The 14,776-nt window shown below is 36.5% G+C and overlaps 1 pseudogene; it reads right to left on the reverse strand.

The window, feature by feature from the left end:
* Positions 1-1,993: 1,993 nt before the first annotated feature.
* LOC113094548 (serine/threonine-protein kinase VRK1-like) lies at positions 1,994-13,226 on the reverse strand (annotated as a pseudogene).
* Between the last annotated feature and the right edge of the window lie 1,550 nt (positions 13,227-14,776).

A 14,776-nucleotide genomic window follows, 5' to 3' on the forward strand; every position in this document is an offset into this window, starting at 1 on the left:
AAATCTGAGAAACTACGAGAGTGGATATAAACACGTGTCAATCAATGGCCACAGTAAGGCCCATCAAAGCAGCATGTCCTCCAGTGAGGTACAGGTGGTAATGCTGTGTTTAAGGTTTGCCTCCCCACCCACCTTCCACCCCCCAGCTGTGCAATCATTATGTACTACTGCCCCCTACTGCGGAGCAATGGCTGTGCGCCCTGAAGGTCAGTGGTGAGGAAGGGGAAGAAAGCACACAGGGGTGCACTTTAGTCCTCACTGTTGGAACAATCGATGCCGGCATCAGCTCAGGGCTCACGTGGCTCCGCTCTGAAAACAAACATTAGGAGAAACATCTTCCTCTTTCACTGTTCTTGCTGGGCCAACAGAGTCTAACTACAGTTAACAAGGCTGTTCTCCCTCAGCAAGGAAACCAGAGAGGGTGAAAGGTGGGGGATTGGCCTCAGAGGAGCTATGAAATGGGCAAATTGGGTATGAAAACACAAACTATAGTTATTGTGTACATGAGGAAGGATCGTTACATCTCACCTAGAGCAGAATATAATGGACAACTGCAACCAGTTGTCAAATCTCAAACTTGGGATTTTTGTGAACTGTGCTAATTCTCGCTTTACATCTTACTTGGGTTTTAATGGTTTGACTTTACTGATAGGTCACATCAAATTTCAGAGATCACACTGAATCGCTGAGAATTCAAATTGAAGAATTCAGATACATCTCAGACTGGGTAAAAACTGATTTTATGATTTTAATTCATTTGAATAATCCAAACATTGGTTTCTATGCCTCAGTTGCATGAAAAAAAAAAATTATAATAATAAAAAAAATAAAAGAAACAACAACAATATACAATGTGACTGGTGTAATTCAATTCAAAACGAATGACTTTGAGCATAACAGCAAGCAGTGTCGGCCCAGATCCGGCCCGAATGGATTTCATGCGGGCCAGATGCGGGCCGAATCTGAGCCAACACTATATTGCTGTCTGGCAGTTCAAAATAAATATCCAGAATCAGTCTGAAACACTGTATATTTACACCTCTCTACTGATGCTGTAATTTACAATGTGAAGACTGAACATTATTTGTAAGCAAACCAGACTAACTGAAATATAACCAAATAAATCAAAGTGAATAAGATTCAAATCAAAATGAGAGCCTGTGACACTGAATTGAATTGGCGGATTTGTTTTGACACCCTGTATTGATTCTTTCTTAGATTATATGGCAGCAACTATGTTGCACTCAAAAAAAAAAAAATTCCACTACTGTTTTTATCTATTATAAGTGATTTTTTCCAAACTCTTGGAAAACATAACTCTTCTAGTCACAACCCTGTATACATGCCATATCTGTTATTCATGTATTCTAACCTGTCCTCATCAAATTATTCCTGTCCGCACAATGTCATATAAATTTTACCGCGATTACAAAGCAAACTCTTCAAGATGACATTTGGACCTATAAATATGCCTGCGAATGCTGTCGATGTGTTATCAAAACCAGCGATAAAGTTACAATGAATAACAAGCGGTGCAGCCACAACTAACTTTTAATGATAGCTCTTTGAAGCCATTTCCTAGCGGAGAACAGGAAGTTAAGAAAGACTCAAGCAAGAGTGACACAGAAACTAGGACCCAAGTGCTAGTCTTTTGTCTCCACCTGATCAAATGGCAGCCGAGAGGAAAGGCGCAGAGCCTCCTTTCTCCAAACGCATGTACCTGGCTCAGTGGCGTCTGCCACACGCTCGCCTGCCTCGATGCAGGTATCAAAGACCAGCTCGCCTCTCCCACAGACGTCGGAGTGCCAGTCGCACGGCAGCTTTCATAGCACAACAACAAGGGGAAAATGTGGCGGGGGAAGAGTCGGGACTCGGAGCTCCTTCAGGGATTTCCTTATCGGGGGCAAAGCAATCCCCCCGGACCACATCCGCATAGGCTTGATTATTCAAGGCATTACAAAAGGAATGAAAATAACTCACAACTCAAAGCCACTTTTTTTTAGCCTTATTTATTATCATTTCAGTGCAAGGGAGTGTGCCCAATATGCTGCTCAAGTTTAAGAAAACGCAACCACAGACAACAAACACAGACCAGACAATTTAAAAGATAAAAAAAAAGGAAACGACTTGAACTAGAGTGCGAAGAGGATTAGGAGTTCTTCTTAGGCCTTCCCCTGCTTTTCTTCACTGCTGGCTCAGAAGCAGCCTGAGCTTCTTTCTTCGCTGGACGCTTTGCAGGACTTGCCGTCTTTTTAGCCCCATTCACTTCTAAACAAGTTACACATTCAGTTTAAAACGTTTACCACACAAAACTACTGATACTGATGATAACAGGTAAGGTCCAGAAACATGACCTACCTTTCTTCTGTGGAGCTCGCCTCTTCTTTGCAGGAGCGCCTTTGGCTTCATCAGCAGACTGGCCTTTTTCTTCCGCTTTCTTCCGCTTGGGAGCCTTCCAGTCGAAAATAAAGACACAAATAAGGGGATGGAAAAGATGGAAGAGCAGTGGTCAATTCACTTGCCTAGAGCAACCTTGGAGGAAGTTCAAATCAAATATTAAGAAGGGACCTTTTGCTCTGCATACACATGGAAACTATTACACGTGCCTTGAGCACTGTGAACGCTTGAGAAAACGTAATTACAATTTAGCTATCCACTAAATCCGGCAAGAATAAATAATTTGAATGTCAAATGCAATACATGTACACTACCGTTCAAACGTTCAGAGTGATTATTTATTTATTTATTTACATGTTTTTAAGAAATAATACTTCCATTTAGCAAGTATGGATTTATATTGATAAAAAATGACAGTGAGGAAATTTACAAAAAAAAATATTTTTTTAAACACTGATAATAAAAATGTCAGCATATTAGAAAAATTCAGAAAAATTCAGCCCATTTTAAATTGTTCAAATAAAAACATTTTAAATTGTACTGTAATAATATTTCACAATATTACTGTACTATACAGTATATACACAACATAAAAAAAACATGAAAAAAAATCTTGCCAACCCCAAAACATTTGAACAGCAGTGTATTTTGACACTGGAAAAGACCAGTAACGGAAAGGAAACGGATTTCAATGTTGGGACTTTTTCTTAGAATTACAAACAAAGAAAACTACTGTGAGTTAATCCATTTTCATAAATCAAAAATCCTTGCATTTTCTCCTCAAATGAAAATTCTAGCATAGAAGCTCAAGTCCTCAATTCAAGGAAATCGTACTAACCGAACCGGGGGTTATGAAGAAGATGCACTTAATGACAGCAATCAAATTCTCCCTTTTCTTCACTCAGACTGCATAATGAATGCTCGCCCCTCTCTCGGACTTGAACCATCATCCTTACAAGCCCCCCCTCGCATTTCCCTTCCATTTTGCCAATTGCTGCCTCATGATTACCATCCAGACCCTGCTGAGCTGAACAGATTGGCTCGATAATTACATACAATAACGGCAGTGGGCAGGTAACCCTCAGCTGGCATGGACCAGCTCCCTGGTGGCACCTTCCATATGCAAACTGCATTGTGGGAAGCGAGGAGAGTCCGTCCCCTCCCTTGCCGTAAGTGCGGCTCACTGATTGCCGGCCTGCGTCGACTCCAAGGTTACCGTGTCAGCAAATTTGTGATACATTAGCAGGGAATAAACACAGGCACTCAGGACCTGTCTGTGGGAGGAAGAGGAGGTGCTACGGGGATAAACACCCGGACGCTGGAGAGAACCTGAGATGCAGACTGCTTTGTTGCCAAGAGCTCTTTGTACCGGACCCCATGAATGAAGCCTAAGTCTTATCGTTTTCACAAAGTATATGCCATCAAGGGCATCTTCGTGGGCTCGGACGGTTTGTTTTACACAAAATACACAAAAAAGAAACACGATGGAGCTCCACAACGGCTGCAGAATTCTTTCCTAAAGATCATTTCACCTCTTTCCCCCCAAGTATTCAGAAATGCATCATTTCAGAGGAGTGAGATCTCATACTAGCTGCCCCATTGAGGGTGCTGACTGCAATCTAGGATAAGAAACTAAGGTCAAATCACTTTTTACCATTTGAAAAGCAGAGAAAAACACTAAACATAAATATATAAGAAAATTCATAAAACATTGAGACATTTTGATGGTAAAAAGAGGGCGACTGTGTGTCGATTGCAAGAAAGAATCCGAATAAGCTCAAGACACATTTGTTAAAAGCATTACACATTAAATCGCATTTGAAAATCAATGCACTCAACAGCGTTTCCAACTAACCCGAGCAATTAGTCTTGGATCATCTGTGGGCATTTTCAAATTTGAATCTTCTTTCAAAAGGTAAACAAATTACGGGATGTTGAAAAGGGCTCCTTTATAAATTGCGGGCTTCAGAAAGGGACTGTCGCATCATTTTCAATGCACCGCGAATGAGGGAGTGCGACAAAGGTTAGCTTTTTGATGTTTCACTGAAGATGGCTCTTACCTTGACAGAGGGTGGGGCATGTGCTGTTGCTCGACACGCCAAAGTCCAGCTTTCTGTCGTCGTAGCCCCTATGGTCTTCAGGCCTTGCTGCAAAATACCTCGCAATTTTGCGTAATTTGGCTTGTCTGTGTATTCGAGAGCCTTGACCTCTTGCATGAACTTCTTCATTTCCTCTAGAAATTGAAAACGACATTAAGTACAACAAATCTAATCTTAATGCAGATTACTTTAACTGATGTATTGCAAAGTCGGAAAAATAAAGACACTTCTGGGTCAATAAACAAACTAAGAGCATTATGTGTGCGATTTAAGCAAAAGTTATTTGGACCTTTGTCTCAAAGTTCATCTCAAATGAACACGCAAAAGTCCGATGTTAATAAGGTGCACGTGCCATGCGTTCATTCGTGTAGCACTGTGCAGGAAAGACAGAACAGTCCCTGTAGGGCAGTGTCTCTGCGGTAGATGCTCACACTTTAACCTTCAGGCTAAGTTTAGAGGAGAGGGGTTGACATTTGTCACTTTGTTCTTTATAGTTCTCCACTTCGCGAACTGTTGTTTACTGTCGGCTGCTAAAATAGTCACACCAAACAGAATTAGTCTTGATGGCCGTGCTAACAGTGCCGCCTCCCATCACCTCGGTGTTGTGATGCGGCGTGTACGCACAAGACAACAGCCTCAGGAGGGATCTCGCCGTCTGCCGCGCGGCTGTCACAGGGTTTAAGAACTGCCATCACATCAGCGGATGAGCAAAGGGAGCCAATGACATCTTTGATTTTAAACGACACAAAGAAAGAACGCCCTAAAGTTTTGCAAAAGTACAGACTGACACGCACTGTCTGCAAAACTATGCAATACTGAGGTCGAGAATGGAGAAGGGTGAAAAAACAAGTTTCAAAACTTCAACTTTTATGTTTTGCGGTCGAGAAGGGCAAATGCAATGTTTATTATGTGCATATACACACACATAGTACAAAAAATGTAGCATTGCAAATGAAATTCAGAATCTAAATTTAACAATTTTTTTTAATCTTAAAGAAATATCACTATGTAAAATGAAAATGAATATTTCTTATGTTGACTATTTCTTTGACACTGATTATGTAAATAAAAACACAATGACTAATGCTACACTAGACTCTTTTTCCTCAATATTTCCTACACTATTTAACTGATACTAAAGGCAATTGTATTAATATTTATTAATAGGTGCATTTATAATATTTCCTACAATTAATGAAGCATCAGACAAAGAGGAACGTTTATGAGGCACCACACTGGACGAATTCAGGTTATGTACACTTGTTTTATAATTGCTAAACGTTTCACAACAAATATTTGTAAACAGAAAATGTGAATATTTATAAAAAGATGAAAGCAATTACGCTCCAGTTTAAAGAAAGTGTGAGAAGTTGCTGGGAATTAGCACAGAGCTGATAGATTAGCTCTAATTAAGACTCAATCACAGGGCCACATTCATTATAAATAGAAAAGGCCCTTTGCACTCTTATTTGCACATCAGAGCTCGAAAGTGCGTCACTCCAAATTACTGCTTGGCAGACAAACAAAAAGTAATAATGCAGAATTCACAGGTGCTTTTGCGTTTGCAACAGGGTTAAAAAATAATTATGCTTTAATCCCATTTAGTTGTAAGAAAATTTCCTAAGACTATTAACCTATCGTATTACAGACTATATAATTGATATTTTACAACCAAAGTACATTTAGTTTTTTAATGTATGAAAGCTTCTCCAGCTAACTTAAAGACTGCTCAGTTTTTTTCTCACCTGGTAAATTGTCTGAAGGGAAACAGTTTTTCAACAACTCATCAATATTGTCTCTACACCTGAGGAGAAGAAAATTCAAAAATTATTTTTAAAAAATTACAATATTAAATTGTATCCGTTAAAAAAAAAAAAAACACTGCTTTATGGAAAAGAATGAATTAGTTTTACTGCAAAGAGGCATATTAGTTATTCTTTATTCATCATCCCAATATTTATTATCCCATGGCAAAAAAAAAAAGTATATATATATATTTATAGGTCAAATAGGTAGATTACTATTTAGTACAGAAATAAGTAAAACCTAAATGCAAACAAATGAGGTTAAAGACAATCACCTGAGTTTGGAGTCTCTGACATACAGTGGGTCCTGAAGTTTGTCCTCCCAGGGAAGACAGCCACAAAGCCACTGGATCATGCAGTAGCCCATGATTTCCAGGTCTCCTCTTCTTGAAGGGGCTGAAATGCAATATACACCAACACAGAGAGGAACTCTTAAAAAAAACATTCATATCAGAGGCTATTTTAAAGGGTAGCCCACTTTTGTAGTATTTGATGCAAAGTACCATTACATCAACATTTAGACAAATTATGAAGAGAAATACTATTTTTTATCACAATGTGATCTTTTAACATAATTTACAACTTCAATGGCTGCTCAAAAGCATGCTCCTGAATCTCCAGGGGTTACAAAAATAATATATGTCAGGCCATATGGATTCGCCTAGGCCAGGGTTGGGTATCGATTAGGTTTTATTCGATACCGGTACCATTTTGATACTTTTAAAACGATACCGGTGCCTAAACATAGCCTGAACCGATACTTCTATAAAAATAAATAAATAAAATAAAAAAAGCCTAAAAAGATAATATTAAAGAACATTAAAAAGATTCAAAATAAATCCATAGCATTCACACGCTCCTTGGATGCTCTCATTTCCCAAGCTTCCATTACTCAATGGCTAATAAATGTATTTCATGATCTGGGTCATTATTTTATACAAAAACCACACATAATGTTTCTACTGTATCTCTGTCACTCACTCTGATATTTAGTTAAAATGAGTGCTGTCTGTCACTGTCTTTAATCAGTTCTTTGAATGACTGTATGCTCATTCTTTATAAAGTGGCAACAATGTCATTTGTAAACTACAGTCTTAGGCACATTAGTATTTTCACCCCAATAAGGGGGTTTAAGACAGTTATTTATATATTTTGCTGTAGTATGTCAGTAGGAAATATTAGTTTACATTTCCAAACATTCATTTTGCCATTAATTTTAATATTCTAGTGAGATTGTAGAATACACAAACAGTCTGAACAACAGACTGCCTAAAATTAAAGACTTTTGGCACCGAATCTGCGTGCTGATTTGGTTCGGTGCATACCGGTCCCATAGGTACCAGTGCAATACTGGTACTGGGTTTCGGTACCCAACCCTACCTAGCCCTAAAATTTGAACGTTAAGAGTGACTAATAGAACTGATTGTTACAATTTCTTACCGACTCCTTTGTGTGCATCAATACTAGTGAACTCAATGGTCCCATCATGACACCTCTTTGGGTCTTCTTTGTACTCCTTTGCACTCCTTCAGGAGAATATCTGTAGGCCAATCCATAATCCACTAAATATACCTGGGGTTAAAAAAATAATAATAATAAGAGTCAAATCAAAAGCTTGTAGTACAACAACATACAAATCACTGGTAAATCAATTACAGAAAAAAAAAACACTGGGGAAATTAAATATTATTTTGATATATGACACATCCAACATAATAAAGTCTTCAAGACTTGACGATTACTACAAATGAATGACATTTGAAGCTGCAAACAGACTGATTGCTAATTAGAAGTATGTATCACTTATAAAAGAGATCTGACAATTAGCACTTTGTTTTCAAAGCAACAGGAAGCCGTTAACAGAGTTCCAAAGATACCAATACAGTCTGTGCACAAACTGGAGGTGTACCTATTACCTCCCCCAAAAAGTGCTAAATGATTTGATGTGTCCAGGTTAGAGTGTCTCAGAAATAACTGCATGTGGCAATTTGCAACAGTAAAGATTAACAGCTCACTACAGTGACAAACATCACAAACTTAAACAAATAAAAATAAAAAGTTAGGAGGTTTTCAAAGCTGGGGCTGGTGATTAGAAACTGCCAGCATCAACTCTCACGCAAAACTATTATCAAAGACACAAAAACTTAAACTTTGTTAAACTGCATGTTATAATTACTTTTGGCTGTTCATATAGTAACCACTTTGAATGGACTTGCGAGTTCACTCTCTGAAAGATGTTCCAGACTGATTCAAACTGCTTAATTTATGATTTAAAATATTTTGGAATAATTAATTAAAAGAACCAGTTCATAGAAGTCATTCATATTCTGCTAATTCTTCAGTATTCTAAAGTCAAAGGATTGAGTCTAGCCTACAGTTCTTTAAAAAAACAATAACACCAAATCCTTATCACACACACTAATATTTCAAATACTTCCTATTCTGCTGTTTATAATACTAAAGGGGTCATCGGATGTCCAACTCATCAAGTCTTTAACATAGTTTGGTTAAAATTCTCAATGGTAGTGTAAAATAAACCTTTTTACCCTGTAACAAAACTGTTGAAAATTAGAGCAAGCCGTTTTGTAGCTTTTTCTTTTAAATATAAATGAGACTTTTTACTTCAGCCATCGTGAAACTTGCTAATTAGCACCTTATTAGGAAAGGCGATATGCAAAGATTCATTAATAAAAAAAGGAATAAAAAAAAAAAAACCCCTTACACTCACTTCCGGAGGTGAAGCTGGATGACGAATGATTCTTGCGAACATAAACACATTTAGGTAGATCGGGGTGATTTCCCTTCAAAAAACAAATATAATTTAAAGTGTCTTCAGTGGTTCAGATGTCGGGAGTAAATGACGACTGCTATATTCAGTTCATGAATACATCCAACAACAGAACACCTCAATCGCTTAGGAGACATTCTTGTGAAATAATAGCGGACTGATATCAGCTCACTCAGGGCCGGCATAAGGCAAGACACCAGTCAAGTCTGTGCTGAAACGCTACTGTCAATCAAACTATTGTGGAAGGGGCCTGGACTGAGAACAGCTTGATTTGAGAAAGGGGAAATTATTTAATGAAATAAAAAAAATAAAAATAAAACACTGTTGTGGATTTTTATCATTATATGATGGTTGTGTACACACACTGCCAAAACATTTCAGTTCAAACAACTTGTAAAAGTACACGCAGCATCCAATGACCCCTTTAGAAATTTAAGCATTTCAATAATTTAGACTAAACCCAGTGCATTTTTCACACACACTAATAAAACACAGGCATGTATTAAGAAGCAAAAAGAAGACACGAGTAATAAAAAAAGAAGAAGCATGCTCCGAGTCACCAAGCAAACAGCGACCTAATCCCAAGAGGCCGAGTTTTAAACTGTGACTTAAAAAATAGCAGCTTAATAATACACAACAGATACATTATTAATCTTCAAATTAAATATTTGCTCTTGCCCAGCACCCAAACCGTATTTGCTACAGACAGCTTCAATACTGTCTCTAATCTCTCCAGTTTATGAACCGCATTTAAAGGCTTAAATTGTTTTGCTTTTTTTTCCTCCACCCAAATCTCATTAACAGATGGAAAAAAAAATAAGACAAGTAGTTTCTTACATTGCAGATCACTGGTACTCCAATTCAAAGAAGTGGGAGCTTTGTATAGCCCTGCAGTTTACACACACTGCCCTCTACGGCTGTACAGTTAGAGCCATACACAACCATGGAAACAGAGATCTGTAACTGAAATGTGTGGAAGGCTTGAAACAAACCTGATTGGGGTTGGTGTAGGACAGGAGGAGGTGGAGGCTTTGATGTCTGCATGCACATATTCATGGTCATGGATGTACTCCAGAATGTCAAGCTAGAGAGATGAAAGATATGTTAGAATATGAGATATTTTAATAATACAGCAATATAAGATGTTCTCCCACTGCTTGCAATGCCACAGCAGTCAATGAAAAGATTGTGTGCAAGTTTAAAAGGTTTTCCTTATATAATAAATAAATAAATAAATACATTTATTTATTTAAATACATTGCATAGATTGCTACTTTCGATAGAGATACTTTTAGAAGAAACCTACAAGTCTGAGACCCAGCTGAAGAACCAGTTTCCTTGGAAATTGCTTTCCATTTCCCTCAAACTTCTTCTGTAGGTCCACTCCAAATCGATCCATGACCATAAATCTGTACCTGTCATGAACATTTAGGTAAAATTATCGTATTTGAATTGCCTGTTTGCATGTTCAAAAGATCAAAGAAAAAAACATTTTAATAATAATAAAAGATGTTGTGTTATTTGTCTTGCAAAACTTGGGAGAAACAGTGATTATTTTCCCTACCTTTTACCACCTTTCTCATGAATGCCAGAGCCCTAATATTTTGGAACTCCCAAATAGTCAATTTTCCTTGAATTCATCCAAGCCCCAACTGAAAAACATAAAACATTCTGTCACAACATAAGAACTATTCCAATTCAACCTGAAATCAAGAAACATGACAGTGTCCTAAATCAGTTCTAAAATTACTAACTAAGATTATCACAGTGACCATTAAATGCAATCAAATAAATTATTCAAAACTTTTATTCTTTAAACTTGTTGGTTCTTAAAAGTAATATAAGAATATTCCTCGGGGACCAAACTGACAGTGTGCCGCAAGGTAATCTGCTGGTGGGACAAATATTTACCACCATTACAATATTCCAATGAATAAAACATGAGCATCCCTTAGTAATATAGTAGTTAATTGTCAAGGGAGACTGACATTTGGATTGTTATTAAGTAAAGCGCAATGCTGTGGCCTTGGGGCAGCCATAAGAGCCACCAAAGGCAGAGAGTTGTGGTTTGTCTGTCTCCATAAGGCCCTCAGTGGTGAGCTCAGAACTTTCTTTAATTAAAAGAGTTGCTCCTCGACTTTTTTCAGTCTGGCTCATCATGCATATGTTTGCAGTAGCAAAGGCATACTTAGATTGGGTTTGGCAGCTCGCATGTAGAACTTCAGTTCAGAGAAGAGAGGGCCATTGTCACTGGGCTCCTACAGACAGTAAAAAACAATCACCAAAAATAACTGACATTTTAAAATGAAATATTAAAAATGTGAACCCACATGCATTAAAAAAAAAAAAAACAGCAGCGGGAAAGTACACATACATTATCGCACTCCCATGAAGTTGTCATTTTACCAAAGCACTAAATTATTCCATTTAGTTTGCTTGTAAAATGTAAACACTTGTTCTACCTGCCCTTGCAAAAGTCACACTCATTTACCCAAATTACAATGTATCATGTAAAAATCATGTAAAAGTTTTATTGCTTTGTTTACTTAAAATAAAACAATAATAAAAGTGATGCTTGTTATTGTTTGGTATTGTTAATTGAAATAATTAAAAAATTACGTTTTTTTTATTTATCATTTTTTTATATAATTTGTTAATTGTTCTAGTTAAGGTCAAGGAAATGCCTTTCATTGATTGACATTACATTGCTGACCACCCAAACATCACAGCCATTCAAAAAGTTAAAGATCTAGACATATATCTGCTGGCAGCAACAAAAGTCCCTCACTCACCACTTTAATGACATAAGGTGCATCAACGCCAACAGATCCTGAAGAGTCTTCATTTGCTAAAAGATATGACAAATTTATATTTGAGCAACTGATAAATAAAGCAAAATAAAGAATCTGAACTTAATTCCAACAGCTTTTCTGAATCCTACCGAGATACAGCAGGCCAAAACCTCCCTGACCCACAGCTGATCCCAGCTTCCATTTTTTCTTTGCATTATCCGTAAGAACTTCTCCAGGTGGGAATTCTTCAGCCAGTTTCCTCTTTGCTGGAGCTCTCGCTTTCTTCGCCCAACTGCCTTGGACTTTGGTGGCATTTTACTGAATAATTTGAAGTACCAAACAAGAAACACAAGTTCCATTACAACTGAAGTGGGGACCACTAGGGATAATGCTTTTACTTTAAATGATTTTGTTATTTTATATAAAATCATCCATTACAAACATATTAGCAATTTTGCTTATAGAGTAAAAAAGTTTAACAGAAAATGTTACTTATCAAATAATTGGCCTATTTGTAACCAATATTTACATTAAGAAATGTTTAATATCAGCCCTGAAAATAAAATGTTTGAAATTCTCAACCATGTACAGATTTCTTATGATCACAGCAACCCTGTCAGTTCCCAAAAAAATAAATAAATTTAACAGAATTCAAACACTTTAATGTGGTTTTACACTAGTCAACACTACACTACAAGTATAAAAATAAAAATAATCCAAACAATAAATCTAGGGTGTGTCATACAAATGATTAAACTGTCATGTAGGTGAGTGTTTTGGGGTTTGATTCATTATTGATGACATAAAACATGTAGATGCCTTGAAGACTTTCACCATCACAGATGTATTAGTAACGTTACTTAAATGCTAACGTTACAACTGATGACAAACTCAGTGATAACGTTTGTGATATAGATGCAATGATGCGTTTTGTTTCACTTTTACAACACAGATATTAAGAGCTTTGGTTTCAGATTGTTTATGTAACACAAGAGTCTAAGAGTGATAAAACGTGGTTAATGTCACACATTATCAATGAGAGTAACACTGGGTTGTTTATATTGTATTTGGGGAAATAAACTGCAAAATGCGGCTCAACTATTTCAAATTGCTATGCTAGCACGATTAGCTTGCCTTATTACGGCTTTTTATCACAACAACGCAGATGCTTTGTCCTCATAATACGCTAATAAATACATTTAGACATTATGCTTTATTAAAGCAGATCGTAAACATTATACTAACCTTTCCGCGGATAAGTGGCAGGTTGTAACAGCTCTTCCTCTCCAAAGTTCCCGCAAACTGATCACCAGGCTGAGGCTCGGCGAATGCGATTGGTTAGAAACACGGCTGCGTAGTTCCTTGTTTTGCAATGCATGATGGAATATGCAGTTTTTATCCGTTTTAATTTTTTTCACAAACAAAACGATGTTTTGTTATCATACTAATTAAACTAATTTGAATATATATATATATATATATATATATATATATATATATATATATATATATATATATATATATATAATATATATATATATATATATATATATATATATATATATACTACAAAAGAGCATTTTTAAACATTACACTAGTAAACTTGTCTCTCTTTTCTTTATGAATGTGTGATAAATAAATATGAAATTGAAAATTGTTCTCAAGGTTTTAATATTACAAGTGGGTAGAGAAAATACAAAACTTTATAATTACAGATATTGATTTTACAATGATTTACAGATGTATACCTTAAAATGTATATTTTATTATATATTGCAATGTAATTGCCTGGAAGGAAATTATACATTAATTTTACAGTCATTCCTGTTAACCCTAAAACACAACACAATGCTGTGCGCAGGTAAAATCCCCCTTAAAATTAATATGAAAATTTTTTTTTATATTAATACAATACACTGTGCCCTGTTTTTATTATTTTTGTTGTTGTTGTTGTTGTTTTTAGAGTGTACTCTTATGTGAGGTATATTTACAACAGTAAGTAGCCCTAAAAAATATATATTTTAGGCTGTGTTTCCCCACATGCATATTTGATGTTGACTTGTATAGAGCTGTACTAGCGTTGAGAGGCACATAGTTCATGAATAATTGACTCTGTGGTATCCTGTAACTGTTATGTAGAAGTGCTATGCTGCGAGTTTAAGTTTCCTTTTGCCTAGTGACTATTAGGCTACAGAATAACAACGCAAGAATTCCCAGGAGCAGATTTTGGAGGACATTTCATGGTTGGTTTTCTGTAGCAACGAAGGGTAGATAATGTGTCCAGAGATGTTATCATATATGAGGAATTTTATAGTTCAGAGGACTGACTTCTGAGCTAATGGGATGTCTGCCATAGAAGTACATGACAATTTGGTTAATCAACTTTGCGGGACATCGCTCATAGCAGAAGAATGACAGGGCACTCAGAGGAAGAGGCAACATCTCAGTCTCTGAAGGAGAGCATAGAAAAACGTGTATCATTTCCCCCAGATGAGCAGATGGTATCTGACTTTGTGGAGAGAAGGGCTGAACTTCAAGAGGGTGAGATGAAGTTGATGTTGCTGACAGCCTCTTCAGTTTAGCTGTGCTCATTTGTATCCGTGTAACATCATTTGTAACAACAGCAAAAGCAACATTGATTGTTATGTGTTAGTTTGGTTCGATATGATTTTTAAATGATTTTGAAGGAAATCCCATATGCTCACATACAGTGTACGGGCATAGTTTTCACATATGTGTAGAAACATGATATGCTTTTTCAGGTTTTTGATTATTAGAAAGTAATAATATATATATATATATATATATATATATATATATATATATATATATATATATTGTAAATAAAATATTTAATTATTTTCTTAAATGGAATATTCTGGATGTGGCTCTTAT

The sequence above is a fragment of the Carassius auratus genome, unplaced genomic scaffold, assembly GCF_003368295.1.
Source record: "Carassius auratus strain Wakin unplaced genomic scaffold, ASM336829v1 scaf_tig00215409, whole genome shotgun sequence".
Classification (NCBI taxonomy): Eukaryota; Metazoa; Chordata; class Actinopteri; order Cypriniformes; family Cyprinidae; genus Carassius; species Carassius auratus.